Below are 14,228 nucleotides of genomic sequence, written 5' to 3'. Positions count from 1 at the left end.
CAGAACATTCCAACAACTTTTGCATCCGTTTTGTTGTGTCCACTAGAACATTCATAATGGGCTACACACCCCAATGTTCAAATCCATGTGGTAACTTGCAGACATTGAGGAAGCCGAACTCTACTATTGTGGAGCATTAAAATGCTTTTTAGGTGCTTTTGAGGGGTATTTTGGACATTTAGCCTCTCCAAAAAACAAAAAAAAAACATTTTAAAGAAGCAATCCCAGACATGCCCTAAGAATTGTTGTAAGTTTGGTTATGCAAACTTGCTGCGAAGTTGGAGTATTGGTCCTCCTCCTCTCTCTCTCTCTATCTCTCTCTTACACACCCATATCATATAATATTACATATATGTATATATATTTAATATTTTTTTTAATAAGGTTTGTTGTTGTGAAATAAAGTTGAGGTGTTTTAGAAAAGTTTGAAATATAATGTGTCGATGATGTAGCGCTTTGTATGAGTTTGTTGTTGTGAATGCTCAATCCATTGTATTTATACGGTTGTTTTGCTACTGCATTCATTGTTTATTGTTGTTTTTGTGCTCTCATCATTTGGGACTAGTTTGCAACGAACTTATTTTTAGCCTCTTTACCTTTTAAAATTACTTTCCCCACGGACTAGTGACCAACTTTATTCTATTTTATAATTTTCATTTTTCTAAACCAACAACCGTAAAATGAAATGTTTATTTTAGTCGCCAATACGGCAACTGATTTTTTATCGCTAAGTTGGTTTTGGTCTCTAAGAGACTTAAGACATTCGGCGGTTTTGTCATAACATGGCAAGGTGGTAAGTTGTCTCGCCTCTATTCATATCCAGCAAACTAGGGCGGTTATTTTACCTGAAATCCAACCTGAAAAACTCGTACCCGATACCCAACCTGAAAAAACTCGTGGCCCAACCCAAACTACCCCGACCCGAGAAACCCAAACCGAAGTAATTAGGATTGGTTCTTGGGTCCAAGTTCTAGGTTTTGGGTCAACCCGAAAAACCTGAAAAACCTTTTAGTTTTTAAACCATATATATTTTGAGGTATTATAGGCTAAAGCCTTATCCGCTAACATTATCATAATTTAGTCCAAACCGACTTTCTCATTCCAATTTTAATGAATCGATTGTTTATTGTTTACTAATGTTTCAATTTATGGCTAAAAGCAACTATAATCTAACACCCAACACGACATACTGAAGACGATTACGTTGGTCTTGTTTATCATGGTTGAACTTCGTTAAATTTTGCTCTTCTTTTGATGTTTTATTGGTTTATTTTTGTTTTGTTATTCGTTTATTTACATTACGAGTAAAGAAGAATATGTTACATTTAAATTCAGCAATGTAGTTTTTTTCCTAAGATGCTCGAAACCCGATTAACCCAACCCGAATTACCCGAACGCGAAGAAACCCTGAGAAATTTGTGTTGGGTTTCGGGTCTGGATTAAAAACTTTAAAACCCGACCCAAGAAATTAACCCGAAGAACACCCCTATTGCAAACACGGTTATAGGTTGCTTACATGAGTATTTAGGAGCATGTTAATATTTAAAAAAAATGTAGAAAGAAAGACGGCCGGTCGTTGGTTTTGCAACTTGTTTTGTAGGTCACAAATTTATGTCCTTTATATCATTTTTCTTTCTTTTTTAGTGGTAGTACTATATAATTGAACAGATAATAATTACTATAACTATTGTCATTTTGAAATAAATTTCAAGCATATGTCTTTTTAAACGTTAAAATTATTTTAAACGTGAACGTGGCCGTGTTAAACTTCTAGATAACAATAAACTGGGTTCACTCGTTTTATTGGTGACCAAAACACGACAAATCCACATCTCCCATCACATTATAAATCTAAGGGGCTAAGTGTTGAATGATATTACTACAAATCCTAGCGAGTAACAACATGGCAGCTGTGTCAGCTCTTTACCATCATGTTGGTCGTTTGGCCATTGGCGGGCTTCACAGTCGTGTTACAACGCTATCAGGTCAGTCAAGTTTAGGGGTTCGGTCACTTTGCCATTGGTGGGCTTTGCGGATTGCTCCATCGTGTTACAAAACTATTAGGTCATTCAAATGCTCATCAGGATTGACCAACGAAACGGCAGGATTATCGATTCTTTACCCTAATGTCGATCATAGCTTGCGGGCTCTAGCCGGTCAAGCTGAGGGATTCGGTCACTTCGCTGTTGGTGGACTTCATGGAGCGATCTATCATGTTACAACGCTATCCGGTCAGTCAAACATTCATCAAACGTAACTATATATAATTGACAAAACTGGCCTAAACATAACTGATAGTGGACATAGTCAATGATTCGGTCTTGAGGGTTGGGAATTGGGATTAAGATGGCCTCGATTAGGCACACAATAACCGACCACTATAACAGAATCAAAGCAGTATATTTGATCATGAAGTAGCAGTTTGCATGAGAGATGCAACGAGCCGAGCTCGAGCCCTCCCTTTAAAATAAAGTTCAAGCTCGAGCTTGACTCATTATTATTTATTAAATATATAACTAGCTTGAGAAACATGTACTACACATATAAATGATAATTGATGACAAGATAATACAATTAAGCAAAATACAAAAAGAAAACAATAAACTTATCATACATTGTTAAGAAACCTATTAAATAGAAACAATACACTAATAAGTAATTATTATATTTTTTGTTTTGATTAGTGTACTATACGAGTTTCAGGAAAACATAACATAGAAACAATTAAAATTGATAAACATAAAAATAATACAATAACTTTATCATATTATTAATAAATTATACAGTTTACATGCAATTAAAAAAGTAAACTCTTGTGTAATAAATCACAAATAGTGAAATTTATTCGTATACTATATTTGATATTGTATTAGTTTGTTTATCTTGTTTCTCATAAACCGAGAAATACCGGGATTTGATAATTAAATCCTTGTGATATATATTGATTGATATAACTTTTGGAAACTTTTATCAAAAATAAGTTTTATAAATTTAGGGTAGAGTTACAATAAAAAGATTAGTTTTTTAGAAATGATAGGAAATAATCTTATTCATTCATTTTAGACTTGAACGGCTGAGATTAGATTAGAGAAGGGTAAGGGCATAATAGAGATAACATATTTATTGACTTTCTCTCTCCACATGCAAGACATATGTCAAATTCCCCCATCATTTTAAAACGTCCATAAATTTTTTTATACGACATTTTTTAAACAATTTCACCTTAATAACGAGTGTTTTTTTATCTTTTATATGAGTGCCATATTGCTATATAAAAATAAAAAACATTGTGGGTTTTTTACAAATTGTGTTTAACCAAAATTGTTTTTTTACAAATTGTGTTATACAATTGTGTTTTAGTTTTTCATAGTGTTTTTTACATTGTGTTTTAATTGTGTTTTTTGTTATTGTGCTATTATTTTCATAGTGTTTTTTACATTGTGTTATTTAATTGTGTTTTTGTCATTGTGTTTTTATTTTCATAGTGTTTTTTCCATTGTATTTTTCATAGTGTTTTCCATTGTGTTTTTTCCGGTGACCATTTCGGTTGATCATTTCCTGTAATTGTTTTTTCGGCGAATTTTCGGTAAATTTTTCGGCGAATTTTCCAGTGAAATTTTCCGAGGATTGTTTACCGGTGACTTTCCGGCGAAGTTTTTCTGAAGACTTTTTCGGCAAGGTAAGATTAGTGAAAATTTAAGTGGGCTTTTAAGATTAATTAAGTGGAATTTTGAAATTAAATTAAGTGGGTTTTTAATATTAAGATAGTACACTAAAAATTCCCTCCTTTCTAGCATTTTTACAAAAATCAAACTTCTTATTTAAACCCAACTCTATAAATCTAAGAATTTTAAAAATAGTTATCCTAAATACAACTTAAGTATTAATGTAGTTATTTTGGTTCTTGAAATTAGTATTTAATAATTGTCGGTGTGTTTCTCACTTTTCTTTTGCTTTGTGTTTGTAGTTAGTTTTTGTCATCGTGTTGAACCGAGGTCTTCACCTTAGCCTTATAGCGATATCAAAAGGAACAATTGAATCATTAACCGTATTAAACGTTGACGTTAAATTATTAAACATTCTAAGCAGCATTTTATATTATTTATTGAACACTTACAATCCGATTTATGAAATATACTTGGTGTACCCATAATCCTACAGAACAATCAAAGCCTCTGAACCCTTCAAAGACCTCTCAGTCCGTAACTCGCCACACATAAAACTCGTGACAGCTCGCAAATTGCGACAAGCACATAAATACGTCTATGTAATGCATGAAAAATAACCATATTTAGGGGGAGAGAATAAGTATATATAATACAGTATATATATAAGTGTTTTATATAAGGCTTTCTACTTAAAGTTGGTTTCTATCTAGAATCAGTAGATACACATGTATATAATCATTTGATTTTTAAGTATGATATGATAAGTTTTGAATCTATTGTAGATGATGGACCTGGATCACTTCGAGCTGGATGTCGCAAGAAAGAACCTCTGTGGATTGTTTTTGATGTTTCGGGTACTATTGAACTTTCATCATATTTAGATGTATCCTCGTACAAGACCATTGATGGACGAGGACAAAGGATTAAGCTATCATGCCACGGATTTAGGCTAAAAGCGTGTGAACATGTGATCATATCCAACTTAGAGTTTGAAGGCGGTGTAGAAGATGAACTAGATGCCATTGAAATCAAGCCCGATTCAAAACATATATGGATTGATCGTTGTAGCCTCAAAGATTTTAAAGACGGGTTGATTGATATTACACGCCAAAGCACAAACATAACCATTTCCCGGTAACTAATTATTCTAGGGTATATAGCAACATGTTTTGTTACAACTAAGATAATCAGTTGTAACAAAACGTGATGAGATACTCTTTTGGTATGCTTCTATTTGTTTAAATTTGTGGTTACTTCACCTTATTTTGTACAATTAGGTGTCACTTTTCACACCATGACAAAACAATGCTTATTGGAGCTAACCCTTCCCACATTGATGATAGAGGTATTTTTTGTCACAATTCACCATTGTTTCTTTGACGGAACCAGACAACGGCAGCCACGTGTTAGGTTCGCTAAAGTACATCTATACAACAATTACACCCGTGACTGGGGCATTTATGCTGTCGCTTCCAGTGTCGACGCAGAGGTCACATTGCTACTTTAGATTAATTGCTTTATGTTTTCTACTTTTGTTCTTAGGAGTACATATGTAATTATGGTACCACTTGTTGATTCAGATTTACTCACAATGCAACATATACGAAGCGGGCAGGAGGAAGGAGACTTTTAGATACATTCCTGAGACGGTAAGCTTGTATTCTCATGATACTTATTTAGACATACATGATTACCATAAGATGGTATTATGTTGTGCAGGCAGCTGACAAAGATGAGGAGAATGCGGGCTCCATTATATCCGAGGGTGACCTATTTCTAAACGATGCTGAATCGGACTTACTGGAACCAATATGTACCATGTTTCACCCTAGCCAACACTACCAGACATGGACGGTTGTACCCGCAACAAAAGAGCTCAAGCATGCTCTCAAACATTGTACCGGATGGCAAAATGTTCCACGCCCGCCTGGAGCGTAACTAGTTGCATATTTTTTTGTATGCCAGATATATATATGACGTGTTTGAAGTATGTTATAGTTGTGGTAATAATCCTAATTCACACGTGAAAGGGAGATAAAAAAACAATTTAAATAAAGGAGAAGTTTAAAGTTTGAATAATGTAAGGTTATTGGTTAATTGGTTTATCCGGTAAGTTTAATAACTTTAAGTTGAGTTTAATCGGGTTATGTAGTCATATAAAATATAAGTCCAGGGATTTTATTGTTTGTACAGAATCTTGTTTTCTGTATAAATCTAATTTTGTTGTGACTACTCTAAAAGCACTTGAACCAAAGACACATCAAGCCTCTCAAGTATCCTCAAAAAAAATTTCCTTTTCCTTTTTTAAATAAAAATTAAACAACTAAAATTGGGAAAAAAAATTACTGTTCCATTAAAACTTAAATGTTATATTAAAATACGATAACTTAAAAGAAACAAGCACGTGCGGAAAGTTTAAAAATCACAATGCCAACCCATAGTTCTCCCATATTTGACGTTTCGTTCTAGAGTTACTTCTAACATCCGACCAGTCAAATTGTCATGAGGGCGATTAAACCTTTTCAACTCCTGATCATACATAACTTGCTTCACCACATCTAGTTGTGCTCAACAACGCTTTGGTAGCCTCTCCTTGCCTCTTTTTTATTCCAACAAACTCCCTGTACGGCAATTCTTTATTTGTCTTGTATCCCGAGTTCACTGTAGGGAAGGAAATTAAAAAAGTTGTGTTCCAAACTTTTTATTAGGAAAGAACGAAAAAAAAGTTGTAGTTGTGTTCTCAAGTTTTATAAAGAAGGAAATAGAAAGTAAGGGGAGAGATATGAAGATGAGTAGGAAAGAATGGTTTTGATTAATGAGATTCTATGCGTAATGAATGATTTCATTTCATTAAGTAATCAAACACTACTTTCTTCATTCCCACATAATGAATCATTTCATTCCCCCTGTCATTCTTGCATACCAAACGCTACCTAAATTGGCCAAATTCGAATGAATTGAAAGTAAAGAAAGGAAAGGGAAAAGAGAAGAACATAAAGGGAAGGAAAATCTTTCCTTCTCTTTTCTTTCTCTCATTAATGAACTTGGAAACACAACGTAAGTATCTCGGCCATATTCATTGTTTATATTTTGGTTTGTGTAAAATGGTAAAATAAAAAGATTGGTTTTAAATAGGATCGAAAAAATCTTTCTTTTATTTATTTAATCAGTGTTGCAATTTTCAAGAGATTCCTAAGGCTACGTGTTTCAATCATGTACTACTACCCGTTTCTGGCTGCCTGAAATGGAGATCAAACCATGGGTTGCGGGTACTATACCCAAAGGGGTACCCCGCAATGCGCTTGTTCCCCCTAGTAGAAATATTATGTTAGCTTTTAAGTAATGATGCCAACAACCAATTGTTACCACTATGTTTTGTTTCACCGTTGATAAATGATGATGAAGTCCACATTCGGATGTCTTGAAAGCAATATTGAGCTTTGATAGTTTCACAACAAGGAGAAATCTCGTAACCCAACCGCGATATGAGCTTAAGTATTTATTTTATAACAAAGAAAAAAAATCATTTGGAGACGTTTTGTAAAGTGTTGAAGAACACTCCGGATCGAGGTCAATCACAGAGGTCAACCGGCGTAACTATTTGGCATTATGATGTCAAGGCGGTTTGGGAAGCTTGATTCATAAGGGTTTGCCATATGACCACTTCGGCAAACCAAGATTGGCGCGTCTCATCCAAGAAGTTCTACAACCGCGTTATACTAATGTAAGTCGTTCTACAACCATGATAGTCTAAAAGTGTGGAAAAAAGCGAAACAAAGTTTAATTATAGGTTGTTAAAGTTTAGCAATCAGAGTGAATTTGACTTGTGATGTTTGGTCGGCCCCTCACGGTTTACCCGATTCGTACCTTGTTACCGCGCATTGGATAGACCCAAATACGTTGCAAATGAACAAGCGTAAGATTGATTTAGAATTGTTCCCGTATCCATGCATGATGCACCGCACCCAATTAATTTCAAATTTTAAAAGAAGTGATTGAAACTTTTAAATTTGAAGAAAAGTTGTTTTCTATATCTTTTGACAACGAACAATACCGTTGCGGTTGTGCAACTAGAACTAACATTATAACCGATATGCGACGTTGATTTTGTCCATAGCCATGTTTTGCATATTATCAATTTAGTCGTGCAAGACGGAGTAAGCCAAATTGTGAATGTAACAAAAGAGGAGGTTTAAACAAATGTTAAAAGATATTTATTTTTTTACTAGCAAGGCAATATATGTATGATATAGGTGTGAATTGTAAAGAGTCGGGTACGCGTTGTTTAGGTGCGAATTGGGACGTACCAACTCGATAAAACTCGATTTGCAATATGTTTGAAAGGGCTTCAAAACAAAAATCAAAGAAAGTTTGATTGCATTCCACGCGTTGATTGCAACTGACATGTCACGTGAAAAAGACCGAGGATTGGCTCATCGTCGCTTGCTAACGAGTATCATTGCCAATCATCTATGCAAGCATCTCAACATGCTGCATTGCTTCGTAATGCACATGTAAATTCGTCATGTTACATAGATAATGGCGACGGCGACAGAGTATGTGAATTCTGTGATGCTTTATTTTGGTTCAATGAGCACGTTTTTACTTCCTCTAGCAGGCAACGTTAGAAGTACACGTGATGTTGTAAGGGTGGCCGAGTTGTACTTCCGTATCCAAGAAGACCTTATACGTGTATTTGAGGAGAATTGAGCATCTGTTTTCGTTTCTGCTTACTTGAGGTTTAAAAACTATCCCGTGCTTGAGGGGTCTTTATGGTTGAATTTGGTTATGATAAAAATAAACTGCTTCATTTGAAAACTTCTATTTGATTGTGTATCAACAAAAACCAAACTACTAAGTACTAACAAGAGCTATAAATTTTGGGGATGATACTTGTGTGTTGTATGGAATGTTTCCGAACTCTTCGGTGCACTTAATGGTTCATTGTTGAATGGCTAAATTGATTTCATCTATTATTAACAATTGGGTTAAGCTACCGATGACCAGTGGCAAACCTAGGAAATTTTTTCACAAGGGTCGGAATTTTTTTTAAGTCGGTATTCAGTTATATAAAATTTTTTGGTCCGGTTTGGTTGTTTGGGTCGAGTCAAATCAGTATATAGTTTTTATTTTGGGTCCAGTTTGGTTGTTCTAGCCTGGTCATATAGGGTCGCGTCATATAAAAAAAAAGATAAGAAAACAAAATAGCATATAACCAAGAAACAACACGTGAAACGTCATTATAAATTAATTAAAATACAACTATCAGACTTCACGCACATACAACTATCACTTAAATTTTCATCACTCATTTGATTACGCAAATCAAAACATGAATAGTGATCATAATTTGCTAGGTCCCAAAAATTTGGTACGAGAGAAGGTGTGCTCATTTCATATCGTTTTAAGTACAATTTACCATATAATGTGTTTCTGTGTAATTAAATTAATAAAAAAAATAAGTGGTTAAAGTACTCTTATATTTTTATCATTAAATATTAATATATACTTTTCACTAATAAGGTTGAGTTAAAACTTACTTAGAACTTTTAATTAATATACCTTTGATTGTGATAGTCAGATAGTGTGGCTTTGAATTGTGATGGACCTATTATTTTTTACTCGGTTGATACTTACCAATTAAAAGCCCAATATACTAATATTAAATTATTAGGTCATTTCGCATCTTCATCATCAACGTCTCACTCTCACCCATATCCAGTTGTGCAGCGCCGCTGCACCATCGTGACCGGAAAAAACAACTAACCATCTTTCAGGATTTATACTTGGTCTGGGTTCTCATAAATTTCACAGGGTTGGTATGAAACTTTCACAAGGGTCTATTAGGAATTTAACACTACAATAACACTATTTACTTCAACATCTTTAGGTGTTTATATATTTTTTTCAAATTTTTAAAGTATGCATAAGGTTTTCAACTAAAATGCTAATTATCAAAGGTATCTAAAACTTACTGTTCAGAGTTTGTAAATGTCAAAATTTCTCAAAAATTGACTACTCAGGATTTGCATACAAGGCCAATTGGAAAATATTCTAGACACTTAAAATGTTCATTAGAAAGAGGAATGAAGTCTAAAACTTCAAAAACAATAGAGTTATGCTCTTTAGAAGTGGACCTAAACTCTGTCAGTCAAAAACAGATTTGACCTTCGGTTTTATTTTTCACGTTTGGGTAATCAAAACTTCTCTAAAAATTACGAAACCAGTGGGGTTTGAAACTAGACTCTTTAAACTTAATGTTAGACTCAAGAAACGATCAATTTGCATCTGTTATGATCAAAATATTGTTTGAACAAAACAGCATTACAGATTTCATCAGCAACAGCATTCAAGCAACTCATGTAAACATTCAATTTATCGGTTCCAACATTCAACCTAGCATCTAAATATCATTCTAACATAAAATTCATGATTCAAACTCATCAATTTCATACCATATAATGTTCAATTCCCAACCTAGACATCAAAGATTTCATCAAGAGTCGAATTAAACATAAACCATTGAAATCTAACATATCTAAATCGATTACCAACAACATACAAACATCACACGATAACAATCGACATCAGCAGCTGAGTTTGGATCGAGGTTTAGGTCTGGTCGAGCATAAGAAAGTCGAAAAAATGAAAGTTTCATACCTAGGATCGTTGGAATCGAAGCAAGGATCGGGAATACAAACTCGGTTCTTGGATTGGAGATGATTTGTGGGTGATTAGAGGCTGCAAGTCGATCGAACAGCAGGGAGAGGCGTGAGTTTGCTGCTGTAGATCGAACAGCAGGGAGAGGCGTGAGAGAGTGAGGCTGAGAAATGAAACTCTAGAAATCCAATTCTCCGCTTTTTTTAGAGAAACAAAATCAGAGAAATGAAAATGGTTTATTTCCATTTCTCACCTCTTTCTTTCATAAACAAACAAGAGAATTCTTTCCAATTCCATTTCTCACCCCTCAATTCCCTCTACCAAACACCCCCTAAGAGAGTAGGACTCACTTTTTAAATATATTTTTTTTACTTTTTTCGTTTATTTTTGTTTAGTTTTATCAGGATTTTTAACTGTATCATTCTTTTAATATTCTTTCTATTTATTACATCATTAAAATATATTTTTATACACTAACAGACGTGTCTCTATTATGGCTCCCGGCTCTAGAGTTTTGGTTCCGTCACTGGCCATGAACAAACTCTTGTAATGCAACGCATATGGCTTCACCATTAGTTGCCCATTATGAGGCATATGTGTGCGTCTTTGATTGCACTGTTACGGTTGCTCTAAACCATGCCCGGGAGTTCCCGTTTAAGTGTGTGTTTTTACCCAAAAACATTCAACTATAAAAGAATTAGCATAAAACTAAGTTAAAACATATTTGGTTGATTAAACCGTCTCTTGAAAACTATTTTATCGAATGTCAAGAAAATGAATGTTAACCTTGGCTTGGCATAACGAGCTTGTAATTTTGGTGTGTGATCAGTGTCGAAGGTACCGAAAAAAATAGTAGAAGTCTTGTGTTTCCTATTCACCTTAATTTGATATGGCAAGTAGCGTGTCAAACAACGAAAGTCTGCGGTTAATGTTATGATTAACTAATTATTAATTTTTTTTACAAAAGTTATGTTTGGAGTGTTGACCACACTAGCAATTTGTAATTGGTTTGAAAGTAACAAGCTTGTATTAATAAAATAAAGTAACACGAAACAATATCAAAGATTTGTATCAATTAGCTGTAACGAAAACACACCCGGGTTCAAGTTAGTAATCATTCAGGGGTGATCATGTTAACAAACAACTTCTTATGATTAGGTTTTCTAAAACATCCTAACCAATGACGTTAACAACCGTCTATTAATCGAGACTACCATAGATTTTCCTTCACAAATCAACAAACTGTTGTTTGTAATACAGTATTACGACACGATATTATACTCCGCATAGACAAGTTTTACTGTAGATGTCAAACAATCGTCAATGATTCAACGATGTTCATTAACCTGCAACCGAATGATTGAATCAACAATACTAAACATCAAGTCCATGTACATCATCAAATAGTTACATAAAACATTGTTCAAGCATTAACACTATTAAAGGTACCGAATTCATGCTAACTCTACACCCGTGGATGATTCGTGGTGGTTTTAGCTACTCATGGTAGTCATTGGATCTTCAATTTATGATGTAGAACAATTGAACATTGATTTAATGGTGATTTTGGAGGCGAAAAACCTCTAAAAATCGCCCTCTTTCTTCCCATAACGACTGTGTAGACCTGCCACGTACATTTAACAGTGTAGACCTGCCACGTGGCGACACGTGGCAGGCGTCGCGCCACGTGGCGAACGTGTTGCCACGTGGTGACAAGTGGCGACAACTGTTGCCACCGTGTGCCACGTGGCACACGTCACTTTGTGTCAGACACCCCATCGCGATAGGGCTCTCTTCTGATCTATCGCGTAGCGCGATGGGTCAGGAAATCAGAATTTACATTTCAGTCCCTCAAGTTTGGAATTTGGCAGAATTGGTCCCTTTACTTTTGAAACTTGACATTTTTTTTGGCTCAAAATTCCCGTGATGTTACAGTATTTATCCGTAAGATGATTGTTGTATCTAGGATCATTCATTCATTTGCAAGTTTCAAGTTATCGAATAATAGTGAGAGAGCCTGCGCGTTACCACTAGGATGCAGCTAGGACTGGTTGGCAACAGTTTAGTTCGTTATGGTATCGACGTTTACTATACCAACAAAATGTATTCGACATTTTTTGGAGATTGATTTTGACTTTTCCTGTCAAACCAGATTTTTCTAAATACAAAACTAACACATGCTCTTTTTCAAAATTAAGCACTTAATATTTTCTAGATGTATATAATTCATTTTTACCAAAACAAGTCGAATGTATGATTTGTTGGCATGCCCTCTATTTTGAGGTCATCTTTTTATAAAGCTTAAAGTCACCACCTACAAGTTGTATAAAAAGGAAACAAAGTATATACTCCGTAATTGTTGGGAAGACAAAATCAAGTTTTACATCCATGTTTATAATCACCCTACAAATATTAAACTCATTACATTTTTTTAAAATTTATTCAAATGACTTTTTTTACCATAATTAAAAGAAATCATTTACATCATGTATGCCATCTCTTGTGAATTTGTGTGTGCTCGTATCAAACCTCATCACGTTTTCTACATCAGGTAAAGCAATGCCTCCCACAACATTGAACCTAATCACGCTTTCTACATCAGGTATACCATCTCTCATGAATTCGTGCCTGCTCGTATAGATGTTTTTTGTCTCGATAATATGACACAAGATTGTTCTACTTCTCATTCTTGACAGGGTAATTTAGACATTTCACACCCAATCAAACAAAATGTTTGTTAAAATACTGAAATTGTTAAAAAAAGATAACATTAATTTAAAAAAGAAAATACTAAATCTTGAAAACAAATTAACAACTAATAGCTAAGTATATGGATGAATATTTTAAAAAAGAAAATACTAAATCTTGAAAACAAATTAACAACTAATAGCTAAGTATATGGATGCAAAATATTCTTTGCTACCTTTCTAAAATGACTCTATTTTGAATTAACTGTTTTTGTTGGGATCAACTGATACCTTTTTAAAATGATAGGTTTTGATCAAACCAAAACTATATCTTTTAAAATAAAACATGGTTACCCAAAGCACATCGATACCCATTTAAATTTTCCTAATTTTAAAGGAACCGCTTTTATCATAACCAAGTTGGTACATTTTTAAAATGACCCAAATAAAAGTGATGCCATTATAAAATGGTATGTTTTGACATGAACCAAATTAATACCTTGTTTTAAATTAATGATCTTTTTAACCAGAACCAAATTGATACCTTTTTTAAAATGAACTATTATAACCGAATCATGTCAATACATTTTAAAAATAACACATTGTGACAGGAACCAAATCCATGCCTATATGAACCGTTTATAGCGGAAGAGTTTGCGCTTCGCGACAGGGACATAAGGGGGATTTCGTTGATAGGGGGTTGGTTCGTTAAGGTACCGACATATTTCATAGTCAATTTTGTAGTCATCTATCTATCATAATAAAAGCCTACCATTTTTGCTACTTGTCAATCCCATAGCCCTCCTCGCCTTTTTTTCAACCAATTTTCATATATGGTCTTTATCTTTTAAGTCATTTCAATATATGACATTAAATTTATAGGTTTATTCCAACTAATTCCATTACTACATATGATAAGTATTCTCCATATGGATTGACAATAGACGTTTAGTGAACTTTGAAGTGCTAATTAAAGTGTTTATTATGGTTTATATATATTCAAAATAATAAATAATAGACATTCGATTCATAAATCATAATATGTGGAATGAGAACAATCGACTTAGACTAAATCCTGATAAAGAAAGCGGCTAAGGCTTAGCCTTTATATACCTAAAAATACATATGATTTTAAAAGTAAAAGTTTTCGGGTTGACCTGAAACTTAGAATTCGGACCCAAGAACCAACCTGAATTACTTCGGTCCAGCTTCG

At 34.1% G+C, this 14,228-nt stretch overlaps 1 pseudogene across 1 annotated transcript; it reads left to right on the top strand.

Moving 5' to 3' along the window:
- The first annotated feature begins 1,897 nt into the window (after positions 1-1,897).
- LOC143551202 (putative pectate lyase 4) lies at positions 1,898-5,771 on the top strand (annotated as a pseudogene). The gene is made up of 5 exons (XR_013138461.1): positions 1,898-2,231; positions 4,451-4,802; positions 4,946-5,157; positions 5,249-5,317; positions 5,388-5,771. The product of XR_013138461.1 is annotated as a putative pectate lyase 4 (transcript).
- Positions 5,772-14,228: the final 8,457 nt, after the last annotated feature.

Source organism: Bidens hawaiensis, unplaced genomic scaffold (assembly GCF_021521415.1).
Source record: "Bidens hawaiensis isolate Kalapana, Puna unplaced genomic scaffold, B.hawaiensis_p1.1 tig00016274_1, whole genome shotgun sequence".
Classification (NCBI taxonomy): Eukaryota; Viridiplantae; Streptophyta; class Magnoliopsida; order Asterales; family Asteraceae; genus Bidens; species Bidens hawaiensis.
The sequence above is the reverse complement of the archived record's forward strand: the minus strand, read 5'-3'. Positions and strand labels throughout refer to the sequence as shown.